At 40.7% G+C, this 16,268-nt stretch overlaps 1 pseudogene; it reads left to right on the forward strand.

The window, feature by feature from the left end:
- The first annotated feature begins 2,770 nt into the window (after window positions 1-2,770).
- LOC142443115 (elongation factor 1-alpha 1 pseudogene) lies at window positions 2,771-14,003 on the forward strand (annotated as a pseudogene).
- Window positions 14,004-16,268: the final 2,265 nt, after the last annotated feature.

Consider the following 16,268-nt stretch of genomic DNA (forward strand, 5'->3'; position numbering starts at 1 on the left):
GTGGGTAAAGGGGACATTGGTCAGTGTAAGACATGAAAAAATAACAATAATTTATAAATTATCAAGGGTTCATGGGGGAGGGGAGAAGCTAATACCAAGGGCTCAAATAGAAAGATGTTTTGAAAATGATGATGGCAATAAATGTACAAATGTGCTTGACACAATGGATGGATGGATGGATTGTGATAAGAGTTGTACAAGCCCCCAATGCAATGATTAAAAAGTAAAAGAATTATTTTGTTTTCAGATGAAGACATAGTCTTTCCAAGAATGTGTGCTCAACATATAGTTACCTTCCTCAAATTTCCACCTTTTTGACGATGTTTTTTATCTTTCACTACTTGATGTATCGGACATGAAAACTGGAATAAAATCCTTTAATGAATGAAGAACGAAATAAAATACATAAATCCTTTGGTAGCACCCATTTTATTTTCCTGAAGTGATAGAACAATATGGGACTGTATCATATGATTTGTGTAAGTTAAATATAAAGACAAAGACATCACTGGTGTCTCAGCAATGCACGGCATGCTATTGTTGTGAACTGTTGAGTCCAATGTGATGCAGAGAAACCCTACGGGACCGAGTCTGTGGCCACACAGGTTGTCCTAGGCTGCCATCTTTGCTGGAGCAGATTTCTGAGTCTTCTCTCCTGCCGAGAAGTGATGGTTGGTTCAAAATGCATCACTTTCGCTTAGCAGCTTGGTGTTTAACCATTACGCCAACAGGAATCCCTCATTGAATGCGCTGGCTGGTAAGATGTGTGTACTTGTTGCCATGGAATATATATGCCAAAGTTGAATCTCACACTTATGTTTTCACTTATGTGGCTGTTTTTTTTTTCATATATCAAATGAAAGCAGTAGGAAATAGAACTCGACGTAGTAATAGGTTACCTCCGCATATCTAAGACATCTGAAAGCGTTGGCTATTTTCAGTTTGGTACTTGGTGAGGGGCAGGGCTGACACTGATGGATGCTCTTATCAAAGTAACCAGGTCAAGCGAAGTAGAGAAGACCTTGCAGAGCTGCAGATAGGACTTCTTTACTTCTATGTGTTGTTTTTCCATTTGATGGCTTTCATCCTGTTTTTTCTATGATAATGGACCAAACATGGGTGTCAGGGTTGGTCCTAAATGAAAAATTTTGGGCAATGTACTAAGAATTAGCGCACATAATTTTCACCACTTGATAAATAGGGACAATAGTACCTACTAATGATAAAGAGGAATCTTTTCATCATCCTTTTAACACTGCTCATTGAGAAGCTTCTATTTATTGAACCCAAACCCAAACTGTCTGCCATCGAGTCAATGCCAACTCACAGTGAGCCTAGAGGATATTGTAGAGCTGCCCCAGTCAGTTTCTGAGATTGTAACCCTCTAGTCTACAGGAATGGAAAGCCCAGTCCTTCTCTTGAAGAGTGGGGAGTTGCTGGTGGTTTCGAGTTGCTGGCCTGGAAGTTAGCAGCCCACCATCTAACCACCACCCAGTGTTATTATTTAAGGCACACTGCTTTATCAGCTCTGTTCTTTCCGGGCACCAGAATTTTAACTGCAGTTGTTGATGGCACGGTCCCTTCGCTACTGGAGACAAGCAGTATGCTTGTCATAAAGAAAACAAAACATGATAAAGCACCTTTGAAGTGTTAATTACCAATCACTTAGGCAATGCTGACTAGAATAAAAGAAACAGAAGCAACAACAAACAGGAAAACTTACCGTAAGTCTAAGATAGATTCATTCGACATTAACCTGACCTTGTCTGGTATATTCACTAAGTGATTACACTGCGCTTGGGTCTGCATGAATTGAGAAGTCCCTACCTTCTAAGAAAACTAATTTCTTGCTTGGGAAGCACTGAATATCAGAGCATTCGTTATGTTGAACCAATTCCTCGTCCTCCACTAGTCCTTACTCTCACACAGAGGTGGTTGGGTGTTTGAAGTCCCAGAGCCCTTTGCAATGGCATACAGTATTGCAGATGAGCATGCGCTGACTGCTCTTCATTTTTAAAATAAACTTGGTACTCTTTAACTTCTGAAAAAGCTTGTTGAGCTTAAAAACACTTCTAAAAATAAGACATATTCTACTCTAATAATGAAAACATTCACAATTGATTTGTACAATATGTATATACAAACCACAAAGGGCGTACATGGCATTCTGATATAAAATGTCCTTCTTAATAAAATAACTGCTCTAAAAACACAAAACCACTGGATGCCTCAGATGGTTCAAAGACTGTAACCAAAACTGTGATGCTCTGTGTCCTCCCAGAGCGCCTTAGAACAAAGTTCTAGCAATCTCCTGCTGAAACCAGCAATTGAAAAGCCTAGGGGCACAATTCTACACTGTCACAAATACATCAGGACTGCTGGAAACTGGGGACACGGACACATGGAGGGACACACACACACACACACACACACACACACCAGGATATTTGGAACATGATCTTTGTTTTGGTTTAACCCAGATTTTCTATGCTTTCTATAATCAGGATGTTCTTGTGCTGGACTGATTCTCTCTTAGATCACGATTTTTAAAGTTTTGTCTCTACATATTCCTTTGTTCCATTTACTTCACCCATCTGTGGACAACTGGACATCTCCTCACAGAAAGGACACAAGAAAGGAACAAGCCAGCCAGGGTGCAGTGTGGCACTGACAAAACATACACCATTGCTCTAGTTCTTTAATGCTCCCCCTCCCAGCCCCGTGTTATCATGACCCCAAGTCTACCTTCCAAATGTGGCTAGCCCGGAGCATGTACTCTAGTACAGATGAGACATCTCCAAACACAAAATCCAGGACAGATAAACCCCTCGGGAACAATAATGGAAAGAGTTATACCATGAGGGTAAAGGGAAGGTGGAGGAAGAAAGAGGGAACTGATCACAATGATTTACATACAACTGCTCCCCTGCCCCCTCAGGGGGGACGAACAATGAAAATGCTCTTAAAGGGAGACTGCAGTTTGTGTAAGATATGAAAATAATAATAATTTATAAATTATCAAGGGTTCATGAGGGTGGGAGGGTAGAGACAGGAGGGTTAAAAATGAGGAGCTGATACCTAGGGCTCAAGTAGAAAGAAAATGTTTGAAAGGGATGGTGGCAACCTATGTACAAATGTGCTTGGTACGGGGTGTATGGATTGTTGGAAGAGCTACAAAAGCCCTCAATAAAATGATTAAAACCCCCACAAAGATTGGCCATCCTAATGCCCTACGTGAGGCACGTCTTCCTCTGGTCCTCAGCATTCCGCCATGCTCATCGCAGACTTTACCTCAGTTCTGAGAAGTGCAATGAATTGGGGGGAGTCTGGGCACTTCATTTCTTTGTCCGTGTGCTCCATTTTGTCCTAAATTTCAATCCATTTTTCTCTGATGAGTGACTGCTGCTTTATTGTGGGAAAGAGAGAAATAGTTTGGACACTTTTGTTGGCATTAATGACTATCCAATTGAGGGTTAGGCTTACAGAATAGAGACATTGATGTATCAGCATTTCCAGTATTTGCTCTTGTAGATGCTATCAGATTGCTCCATCTCACAGGGACGCTGTACAGCAGAAATGAAACACGGCCTGCTGCAGTGTACTTGCAGTCAGCAAACCTTTTAGCTATGAGAGCTTTAGGAAAGCTCTCATGCCCTGGAGAGCTATTTAGAAAATTACTATTTGACCTTAATCTGCATTCTTTTAAAGAATAATAACACATAGTAATTAGAGAAAGTATCTCTTTAATTTTGGCTCCAGAGAAATGAACCCAAAGCTCAAGGTAGCATTGAAAATATTGATATAGAGCGAATAATCTTATGTACCAATGCATCTGAAAGTTAAATGATCATGAACTAATAATGCTACGCTCCATACTCGTCACTTAAAATTACATGGGAAGCAGCCTAATTTATTGGAAACTTCCTTAGGAAATAGTATGAAAATTATCAATATTTTTGTCACACTTTCTATTTTGAAACAACTTTAAATTGGCATATGGTTATAGAAATACTAAAGAAACTCCATGTACCTTCTTACCAGATCACACCCAATAGTAACATCTTGCAACTCTTTTAAAATATCCCAACCAGTGTATTAACTCATACAACCAGGTTACAGAAAAAACATCCATCAACACAAAGGTCCCTTCTGTTACTGTTTTAGAATTCAGCTCTCCTGAGCCCGTCCTTAACTCCTGGATACTACTATTTTGTTCTCTCTTCCTATCATTTTCTAATATTCAGGATGCTATATAAATGGAACCATTTGGGAATTGGCTTTAGCACATAACATAATTCTCTGAAATGTAACCAAGTTATTGATTATGTCCATAGTGTCTGCCTTTTACTACTGGTGAGTAGTATTCCAGGCTGTAGCTGAACTACAGCATGTCTAACCACCCATAATCATTTCAAACAAGAGAACCCCCAGATGAGGGCGATTAGACACCCCGAGCTTCAGTTATACACGGAATGCTACTTGCTGTAGGAATGAACTTAAGATCATCAGTTAAACCGCATAAACATGGATATAAAGCATTCAAACAACGGAACACTTGACTATTAATCTAAAGATTGCCTGTTCAACCCCTGCTTACAAGCACCTCAGAACAAAGGCCTGCAATCTGCTTTAGAAAATCGCAGCCTTAAAATCATATGCAGCATTTCTATTCTGTACACGTGAGATCTCCAGGAATCAGTGTCAAGTCAGGGGCAACGGGTTTGGTTATTTTTAGTCATATAAATATGTATTGTATATATTGAATTTCATAATTAATACTTATAATAAACCAATAATTAAGGAACCATTGTTAATATTATAGAAAATTCATTATTGTGGAAAATGCAGGACTATGATGTATTGAAAGGTCATTCAATTTTCAAAATTCAGTGCACAAAACCTTTTGTGGAATAATGTGCAGCAGTGAGGTATACCTTAAAATGAAATGGCAATAACATGCAACCCCCATATTACAACAGTTGTATCCTGGGCTACAACTAGCTACAACCCCCTTAATTGACTTTCCAATGCTCTCGGTCTTATGACAAGACTATTCACGTCGCGGGCATTTTTAGGTTCCTGAGTTAGAGGATTTAAGGAAACGACACTCCTACTCATGGCCTGAATGGGTTACTATGAAATCCTCAACTGGATCTCATACTTTGTGAGAGATCTGAGCTGTGTGTGTAACGTCAAGGGCACTTTAACTAGGGACCAAGTACACAGCTGACCAGAACTGCATCGCTTCTTTTCCCCAGAATTATCCCAAAGTGAGGGGTCTTTTCTAAACTCCTGTGAGGAGAAAAATACACAAGAACAAGAAAATATAAAACTGAATCAAGAGAGCAATTAACCTGCAGGTTATATTTATTATCTATTCCATTCTCTTATAGTTCCCTGTTAGATCCGCTTGTGGGCTCCATGTACTTTTGGCCAACAGAAAGCGTTCTTGAAAGTCCGCTGGGATGGACGGAGACAGTGACGCATTGAACTCTCTTAGCTAGCAAGCCCTATAACCAAGGGAACTAGACCATCTCCTTCAACCTCCTAGTTTTATGTATAATGAATCTGGTTGAAGAAGTTAAGATAAATTTTCAAGTTCACAAATATATTTTAATTTGAATTCACCTTGCTTAATTCTGATTCTGGATTTTTTTTTTTTTTTTGCCAATTCCCTGAGACGCTTACTACAGAACATTTTTAGTACAGAGTGTTTAAGCTATGTTGTAGGTTTCTAAGTGAACAAGTGGAATCTCAGACTTATGTAAAGAAAGAAGAGTAGGGTGGGCTACAGAATTTCCATTGTATTCTAATTATTCTATTTGATGACACCGATAACGAGGAGCTAGTGGACCAGCTGCAGATTGTGTCTCCAGACTTCTAGATCTTCCATTCCGAGCGGTAATAGTCTGTTGGTTCCTGGAAATTTTTGTTTGTTTTTCAACTGTGTCCGAGAGCTTCAATTAGAGAGCACTTGTTTTGTGGAAGGGTTTGGTTTACAGGGGAGCCCTAACTCCTTTGAGTCTTGACTTAAGTTCAGCCTCCATTTGAGTTCATACTATTAACTACAGATGTGGTGGCGCTATCCTCAGGCTGAGTGTGTTTGACAGTAAATTACAGCTCCTAGGCCAGTCAAGGGAGGGTGGTCTTGCCCCCAGGTATTTGGTCTGGTCGCATCCTTAATGGTTTACAGATGCATGTTTCCTAGTAGTTGGGGGGATGGACGGCATAGCCATGCATCAATACCCTGAGCCTGGTCTAAGGGTCCCAGAGCCAACGTGTCCATTTTCATGATCTGTTATTGTGTATGTGTTCCAGTCATTGTCTTCTCTCTACTTCCATAGTTGCACGTGTTATTGAATTGGATTGCAAATCAAGATCTTGTGATAATTTCTTTTCTTTTTTATCATCGGTGCATCATCTAGGGCGGTGAAAAAAAGGAAGTCCCTTGACTAGATATATTGTCCCAATGAGGTCAAACACAGCAACAATTGTGAGGATGGCACAGCAGTGGGCAGCATTTTGTTTGTTATACATAGAGTTGTTATGACTCAGGACAGACAAACATAAACAATGCACTGTTGTGGGCTCAAGTAGGTGGTTCCTCTCATCTGGATTCTTTATTTTTTCCCTGTCTTTTTCCTTCCCTCCTTCTTATTGCCAATGAGTTGATGCCAGTTCCCAGCTTCTCTACAGCACAGGGTAGAACTGCCCCTGTGGGTTTCTGAGACTGTCGCTCTTTATGAGAGTAGAGAACCCTTCTTTCTTTCTCCGCAATAAAGGCTAATAAAGGGACAAATAAAATGTTTCAAGTAGGAGTGTCTTATTTTTCCCTAGAACAACTCATTTCCTTTGTACTCCTGACTAGTAGCTGCGTTGAAAATAATTACTGCCAACCCTCCCCCCCAAACACCTTTACTACTGATTTTTATAAGATGAAACATGAGGTGAAAGAACACAAAAATAATAATTTAGGACAAGTCAAAATTGATTTTAAGTGTAGTGGAATTCTCAAGCTCATAGACTCTAGGCCGGTGAGTCCCACTAAATTGTACCTGTACCTGAACATCACCTGAAACGCTGGTTAAATATTTAGATTTTGACTGCTTCTGCAAGGCCTAGAGTCCAGAAGTCAGCATTTTAATTGAGAAACACTATCTTTCTCCTCACTGCAGCCTGGTTGTGCTGACCTCCATGCTGAGAAAGGGTGTTGTATTAGTGATCTAGGATTGCTGCAACAAAACACTACAAATCGAGTAGCTTATGAAAAGAAAACATTGCTTCACGTTCTAGAAGCTAGTAGACTGAAGGAGTTGGTAGGATCCTTTTTTCTGAAGGCTCTAGGGCCGTGGTTGTCAACCTTCCTAATGCCACGCCCCTTTAACACAGTGCCTCGTGTTGTGGTGACCCCCAACCATAAAATGATTTTCATTGCAATTTTGCTGCGGTTGTGAATTGGGTCACCCCTGTGAAAGGGTCGTGACCCACAGGTTGAGAACCACTGCTCTAGGGTCAACTCCTTGCTTGTCTGGTTATAGTTGCTCTAGGTGATTGCAGTTGCTGCCTCGTCCTTTGTCACGCGGCCTTATTACCTGACTCCGTGTCTCTCCTCCCCTTCTATGGGACACGCATTAGATTGCATCAGAATCCACCTTATTTGGGAATGACCTTGTTTATCTTTACAGATAACTCATTCAAAAGCCCTATTTCCAAATAAGGCCATGTATACAGCACCAGAGGTTAGGAAAATAACCTAAATTGGTGGGATGGAGGATACATTATAATCTACAACAATTGTCTTTTTTAATAATAGCTTGAACACACACACAACCCCCCAAAAGTAAACCCCTTAAATAGGTGTGAAAAACAGTGCTGGCAATTGTTAACAAATGACATGACATATTAATCATAAGCTAGTTTCATACAACATGACTATACAATATGGTGGAATGCTTAGTCTTTCAGGCCAAATTCTACTTTCTAAGTGCTCATCTGGTTACCCTTACCAAATCTGAATGATTTTCAGGCAAATGATTCATTGTTTCATTTATCTTTCCAGTTTCAATTTGTTTTTGAAGAACTTGAATCCAGTGATTTTGAAAGACCCCTTCGCCTCTCCAAAACTATCATTTCAGAATTCTTTGTAATGAATTAGTAAGAAGTTGCTTTAAAGCTGATAGTGATGAGAAGGACTTGACTTTGGTGGCAGCTCTGAAGTTTCTTCTTCTAGGAGGAACGTGCTCTGGTGGCTTAGTGGGCTATGCTTTGGGTTGGTAACCCCACGGCTATCAGTTTCAACCCACCAACCATTCTGCAGGATGAAAACGAGGCTTTCCAATTCCCATAACAATTTTCAGCTTTAAACCTCTACAGGACCAACTCTAATCTGCTCAATAGGGAGAGTTGCTAGAAGACAGAATCAACTCTATGGTACTGAGCATCAGTTAGCCCAAGGAGGATGTGTATATTGCTTTAGAAGTAAACAACAACAAAAAGTAATTATTAAACTTGATCAAGTGACACATTATTATGGATATGTAGTTGACTACCCACACCAGAAGTTTATTTCAATAATTATATAGCTTATACATCTATAGATATCTTTTAGACCTCCAATCTATGCAAATAAAATGACATTAGATAAATAGTAGATTTATAAATTGAGGACACAGGATACAGCTGGCAAATATATACAGCAAATCAGCCTCAAAATTAAAAATTGGAACTTGAATTATAAATGTGTATAAACTACTGTAAAAGCATAACTGCCAGGGGAACAGGGCACTAACCCACCCAAAGGGAGGGTATTGTTTATATCTCCACAGGGCAAGGGACCAGATTTCAACCCAGTGCTCCAAGATGTGAATGCAACATGCCGGCATCGAGTAGGGAACCAGTGGAGGGGTCTGAGGGGCCAGCCCCAATACCAACTACATGGACACCTGCCCCTCCACCCAGAAGAATTTATTTCAGAGGAGAGCACTGAATTAGCAGCTCTGGGAGAGGGACATGTCTGATCAGAGCACACAGCAGCAAATGAAGGGGGAGGAAGACAGGGTGGAGCACATCCTGGCCCACCAAACCTTGAGCATGATACTTCCACTCAGAGCAGCGAAACCACAGAGAAGACAATATGGCCGGCTCCACTGTGAGACACGACATTCCTCATTGACCCATAGCCCTACAGGGGACAACACTGGAGACACAGTGTGGGAACTGTGCCTGATCTGATCCCACCACACCAAGGCATAACACTAAGGGCGTGGAACAGAACAGCAAGGGGAAGAGAGCAACGAAGTCCCCAGGGAATACCAAAAGTAGACTTTGGGGCCAGGGCTTGGCACCCCATCAGACTTGACCAGAAAACACTCCTAAAGGCCAACAAACAGTTCTTGAACTAACTACAGGCTTTTTTTCTTGTTGTTGTGTTTTGTTTTGTTTTTTGTCATTGGCTTATTGTTGTTGTTTTATTTTCTTTTGTTGCTTGGTTTTTCTGTCTTGTTTTTGTGCATGTTATTGTCTCTGCAGGTCTGTCTAAATAAGATAGGCTGGATGAACAATCTGGAGGACAGAAAATGTGACTGACAGTTCCAGGGGACATGGGAGAGAGGGAGGTAGGAGGAAAGGTAGTGGTGTAAACAAGTCCAGGGACAAGGGAACAACAAGGGATCCAAATCGGTGGTGAGGAGGGTGTAGGAGGCCTGGTAGGGCATGATCAAGGATAATGTAACCAAGAGGAATTATTGAAACCCAAATTAAGGCTAAATATGATAGCGGGCCAAGAGGAAAGTAAAAGGAAATAGAGGAAAGAGCTAGGTGGCAAAAGGCATTTATAGAGGTCTAAATAAAGGCATGTACATATATTTATGTATGAGGATGTGGAAATTGATCTATGTGCATATATGTTTAGGTTTAATATTAAGGTAGCAATGGACATTTGGCCTCCACTCATGTACTCCCTCAATGCAAGAATACTTTGTTCAATTAAACTGGCATTTCATGATGTTCACCTTTCCGACACAATCTCTGAAGACAAAGTGGGTGCATAAGCAAATGTGGTGAAGAAAGAGGTTGGTGCCCGACTATCAAAAGATATAGCATCTGGGGTCTTAAAGGTTTGACGGTAAACAAGCAGCCACCTAGCTCAGAAGCAACAAAACCCACATGGAAGAAGCATACCACCAGCCTGTGTGATCACGAGGTGCCAAAGGGATCAGGTATCAGGCATCAAAGAACAAAAAATCATATCATTGTAAATGAGGGTATGTGTGCAGTGGAGACCCAAAGTCCATCTGTAGATAATTGGCCATCCCTTTACTGAAGGGTCATGGGGAAGAGACGAGCCAGTCAGGGTGCAGTGTAGCAACAATGAAACATGCAACTTTCCTCTAGTTCCTAAATACTCCCCCTCCCCCATTATCATGATCCAAGTTCTATCTTACAAATCTGCCTACATCAGAGGATGTATACTGGTACAGATAGAAACTGGAAATACAGGGAATCCAGGACGCATGATCCCTTCAGGACCAGTGGTGAGAGTGGCGATACCAGGAGGGTGGAGTAGAAAGGGGGAACAAATTACAAGGATCTACATATAGCCTCCTCCCTGGGGGACCCACAACAGAAAAGTTGGTGAAGGGAGACATCCGACAGTGTAAGATATGACAAAATAATAACTTATAAATTATCAAGGGTTCATGAGGGACACTAGTGTTGTCAGGGAGGGAAAAATTGAGGACCTGATGCCAGGAGCTTAAGTAGAGAGCAAATGTTTTGAGAATGATGAGGGCGATGAATGTGCAAATGTGCTTTACACAATTGATGTTTGTATGGATTGTGATGAGTTGTATGTGCCCCTAATGAAATGATTAACAAAAAAAAGTATAACTGCATTATGTTTTTGTTAGTCAAATCTTGTATGTATATTTTGATACTTAGATACTTTATATGCATGTAAACAGATAATACTTTATTAAATGCATATTACATTAATTGATAGTCTTTTGAAAATATGTTAAAAGCTAACCATTTTATCTTTACAGTAGATACTATAGTAAATTTTTCCTAAAAGTGAATTTTTAAATAAGAGGGATGTTATTCTTTAGATGCCAATAAAAACATTAAAGAGTTATAGTTTATTTCTCATTAATAGTAAAATACTGCATGTATTTAAGTTAATTTTGAATGATAAGTGATAAAACTATGAAGAAATAGGGCAATCACTGAAAATTACAACTGAATATATGACTAGATTATAAAAGTTTACATTATATATTAAAATTTTACCAATTGTGTTTAGCTGGGTTGACTAGAGAAAGAAATTCAGAGACACTGATATATTTTTAAATAAGAGCTTTATATCAAGAACTAATTGTATATTAAGAAAACATCCCAGCCCAGTTCAACTCAAGTCCATAAGTTCATGATACTAGTTTATAAGTCCCTCTCCAGACTTATGCAGCTACCTGGAATTATGCAGAAAGCAGGAAGATCACAGGCCAGTGCATGCACAGTTATGTAGATCCACGGTTGATACAAACATGGCAACGCTCTGGCAGCTCTTCCAAGTATTCAGCAGGCATGAAAGTCAAGGCAGAGAGAGAGGCCAGCTTCCATAGAGTTATATATCTCAATCACACCCTCAAGTGCGTTCATAAGACTGGGACCTGATCGACAGGCTAAACTCCATCCCTTCACTTTCATGTATGTCAAGTTGAGATAAAATTAAATAAATGCCACACCCATGTCTAATAAATCTTAAATTGTCTAACAAGGTAAATCAATGCATTTGATGCTATCAACAGCTCCTTAGTTGTATTTATTGGCAATATGTAAGAGCTGTTGGTAGGTGCAAGGAATTTGGTTCCCACTCAGAACAACTGAATAAAGCACTGCCCATCCCTGTGCCATCCTCACAATCTGACCTATATCGGAGGCCACTGTTGCAAACAGTGCGTCCATTCCGCACATTGTGGGTCCTCCTTTGTTTCTCTGATCCTCTGCTTTTCCAAGTCTGATATCTTACCTGGAGACTGATCCTTGCTGATAACATATCCACAGCATGTGAGACAAAGTCTAGTCACCCTTATGTCTAACGAGCTCACTGCCTGTGCTTCTTCCAAGATTGATGTGTTCATTCTCCCAGATGCCCATCATAGTATTACTAATCAGAAAAGCCATATACTCTCTTTATAGTAGCGGCAACAGATGAAACTAGAATGATTTTGCCCATATCGTTTCTTTGGACAAAAGATAGCTGAGTAAAAAGCAAAAAATAGTAGCATACCCCATGCTTGTGAAATCCCTACTCAGTGTTAAAGTAGTGAAGAAAGCCTATGGTGTCCAAACTCGTGGCGGTTTTTAAAATATATATTTTTATATTTTTTCTCAAAGGGTTTGCCGCCAGAATATAGGTGTCGGTGACAACCATCGCAAAACCTAAGCCAAAATGGGAAGGGAAAACCCCATATCCACATCGGCGTCATTGGACACGTTGACTCTGGCAAGTCCACCACAACTGGTCTCCTGATCTACAAATGTGGTGGGATCGACGAGAGAACCATCGAAAAATGTGAGAAGGAAGCTGCTGAGATGGGGAAGGGCTCCTTTAAGTCTGCTTGGGTTCTTGGAGAAGCTGAAAGCCAAATGGGAGTGCAGCATCGCCATTGATATCTCTCTGTGGGACTTTGAGACCAGCCAGTACTATGTGACCATCATTGATGACCCCGGACACAGAGACTTCATTAAAAACATGAGTACAGGAACATCACAGGCTGACTGCTGTCCTCATTGTTGCTGCTGCTGTGGGTGAATTTGAAGCTGGTATCGCCAAGAACTGGCAGAGCAGTGAGCATGCCCTTCTGGCTTACACACTGGGTGTGAAACAGCTCATTGTTGGTGTTAACAAAATGGATTCCACTGAGCCACCCTACAGCCAGAAGACATACGAGGGAATTGTTAAGGAAGTCAGCACCTACATTAAAAAAATTGGCCACAACCCCGACACAGTAGCATTTGTGCCCATTTCTGGTTGGAATGGAAACAACATGCTGGAACCAAGTGCTGTATGCTTTGGTTCAAGGGGTAGAAGGTTACCTGTAAGGACGGCAATGCCAGTGGGACCAAACTACTTGAAGCTCTGGATTGCATCCTGCCACCAACGCACCCAACAGACAAGCCCCTGAACCTGCCTCTCCAGGACGTCTACAACATTGGTGGTATCGGCACTGTCCCTGTGGGCAGAGTGGAAACTGGGGTTCTGAAACCTGGTACGGTTTTCTCCAGTCAATGTTACCACTGAAGTGTAGTCTGTTGAAATGCACCATGAAGCTTCGAGTGAAGCTCTGCCTGGGGACAATGTAGGCGTCAATGTCAAGAATGTCTCTGTCAAAGATGTTCACTGTAGCAATGTTGCTAATGACAGTCAAAATGACCCACCAATGGAAGCAGCTGGCTTCACTGCTCAGGCAATCATCCTGAACCATCCAGGCCAAATCAGTGCTGGATACGCACCTGTGCTGGATTGCCACACTGCCCACGTTGCTTGCAAGTTAGCTGAGCTCAAAGAGAAGATTGATCGCCATTCTGGCAAGAAGTCGGAAGATGGACCCACATTCTTGAAGTCTGGTGATGCTGCCATTGTTGATATGGTGCCTGGCAAGCCCATGTGTGTGGAAAGCTGCTCTGACTATCCTCCTGCGGGGCATTTTGCTGTCCGAGACATGAGACAAACAGTTGCTGTGAGTTTCATTAAGGCAGTGGACAAAAAGGCTGCTGGAGCTGGCAAAGTCACCAAGTCTGCCCAGAAGGCTCAGAAGGCTAAATGAATATTATCCATCAGACCTGCCACTCCAGCCTTAATCAGGGGTGGAAGAACGGTCTCAGCACTGTTTGTCTCAATTGGCCATTTAAGTTTCATAGTAAAAGACTGGTTGATGATAACAAAGCATCATAAAACTTTCAAAAGGAAAAGAGTGTTTGTGGACCATATGTTTCTTTTTTGTGTGGCAGTTTTAAGTTATTAGTTTTTAAAATCCGTACTTTTAAAATGGAAAACAACTTGACCAAAAATTTGTCACAGGATTTTAAGACCCATTAAAACAAAGTTTAATCAGAAAAAAAAAATATTTTTTAAAGGAAAATTTGCATCTGAAAACTCAACTCTGCCACTGAGTTGATACTGTCTCAAAACAACCCTATAAGACAAAGTAGAACTCTCCCCTGTGGTTCTCCAAGATTGCAATTCTTTCCAGATGTAGAAAGCTACATTTCTCGTGTGTAGCAGTTTGTGGTTTTGAACTGCTGATCTTGCAGTTAAAAGACCCACTAAGCCACCAGAGCTCCTGATAAAGATGCATAGTAACTTCTAATTTCCAACAAAGCAAAGGCTATTGATAAGAAAATGTGTTGTTAGTTACCAGTTGCTGTTATGTCTACACTAACTTATGGAAACCCCAAGTGTTGTACAGTAGAACTTCATGGAGTTGTCAAGACTTCACTTTCAGAAACACATTATCAGACCTGTCTAGTGAGGTGCCTTTTGATAGGTTTGAAAGACTTGACTACTGTCCGACTGCTTCCTCATTTGCCCTACCAAGATACCTTTTGTAGAGTAATGAAGTAGCATTTATTTAAAGTTATACAAAGACTAATACAAAAAGTCACATGCCTGTCAGTTTGTTTTTTTAAAATTGTGATGGGTTGCATGTTGAGATGATACTGGAAAGTGACATCTGTATTTTAAATACCAATAGGGACAAGTTTCTGTGGAGATTCCAGACTGAGACTAGGAAGAGGGAACAAGCCGCCTATTTCTGAAGGGAAAAAATGCACTGAAAAAACTTATGCATAGCAATGGAACATTGTTTGATATCTCGACAAAGGAACTCCTCATTTTTGAAGGCACTAAAGTACAACCAGAGAAGACCTGCCTTCTCAAAGGAGAGCTAACATTAGTGGATTGAATGGAGCAAAGCATTTGCGAACTTCATTTGCTGATAAGGCACAATCAAAACAAGAAGATGCAGCTACAGGAATCCCTTATTAACCAGAGAACAGAATGTTCAAAGTCTGAATCCAGGAAAATCTGAATTCATCAAAAAATGAGATGGAATACAAAATATCCTAGGCATCAGTGAGCTGAAATGGACTTTTATCGGCCATTTTGATTTGGACATTCTTATGGACATTCTTCTTCTGCTTGACATGATATAATAGCATCTTCTCATTTTGTAAAAGAACACTTCAAGATTTTTCCTTAACGGCATTCTGCTAGTGATAACAGGATAAGAGGCAACTATGGCCTACATGGAAGACCAGTTAATATTATTCACATTGACATACCAACCACTAAAGCCAATGAGAAAGGAATTTAGGACTTTCGCTAACTTCTTCAATCTGAAATTAACCATGAAACCACAATACATTGATTGCGAGTCCTTTCAACTAAGCTCTAAGTCACAGTGACCATATATACAACAGAATGAAACGCTGCCTGGTTCTGCACCATTCTCACAATTGTTCTTATGTTTGAGCCCATTGTTACAGTAACTGTGTCGGTCCATTTTGTCCAGAGACGTCCTCTATTTCACTGCCCCTCCACTTTACCAGGTATAATATCTGTTTCCAGAAGTTGGTCTCTCCTGATAACATGTCCAAACTAGATGACACAAAGTCTCCTCTTCTTTGCCTCTAACAAGCATTCTGGCTGTACTTCTTCCAAGACAGTTCTGCCGTTTGGCAGTCTGTGAACTTTCAGGACTCTTGACCAGCACCATAAATCAAATGTGTCCATTCGTCTTTGCTCTCCCTTATTCAAGATCCAACTTTCACATGACGAGGAGGCAACTGAAAACACCAGGGGTTAGGTCAGGGGCACCTTAGTCCTCAAATTAATTTTCTTTGGTTTTGATACTTTAAAGAGATAGTGTGCAGAATAATTACCCAATGCAATGCTTTTGATCCCTTGACTGCTGTTTCCAGGAGCTTTTTTTTTTTTCTGCATGCATGAAAGACAAAATCCTTGACCAGGTCAAAGTTTTCTCCATTTATCCTATTGATCCAGTTGCAAGGATTTAAAATGTATTTTTTCACATTGAGTTGTAATCCATATCGAAGTCACCAATCTTTAATCTTCATCAGCAAGTGCTTCAAGTCATCTTCACTTTCAGCAAGCAAGGCTGCTTATCCGAATACCAACGTTTGTTCAGACTTACTCTAATCCTGGTCCTACACACGTCCGAATTCAATCGGGCCTCTCGGATGACTTC

The sequence above is a fragment of the Tenrec ecaudatus genome, chromosome 3 (genome assembly GCF_050624435.1).
Source record: "Tenrec ecaudatus isolate mTenEca1 chromosome 3, mTenEca1.hap1, whole genome shotgun sequence".
NCBI classification, from domain to species: Eukaryota; Metazoa; Chordata; class Mammalia; order Afrosoricida; family Tenrecidae; genus Tenrec; species Tenrec ecaudatus.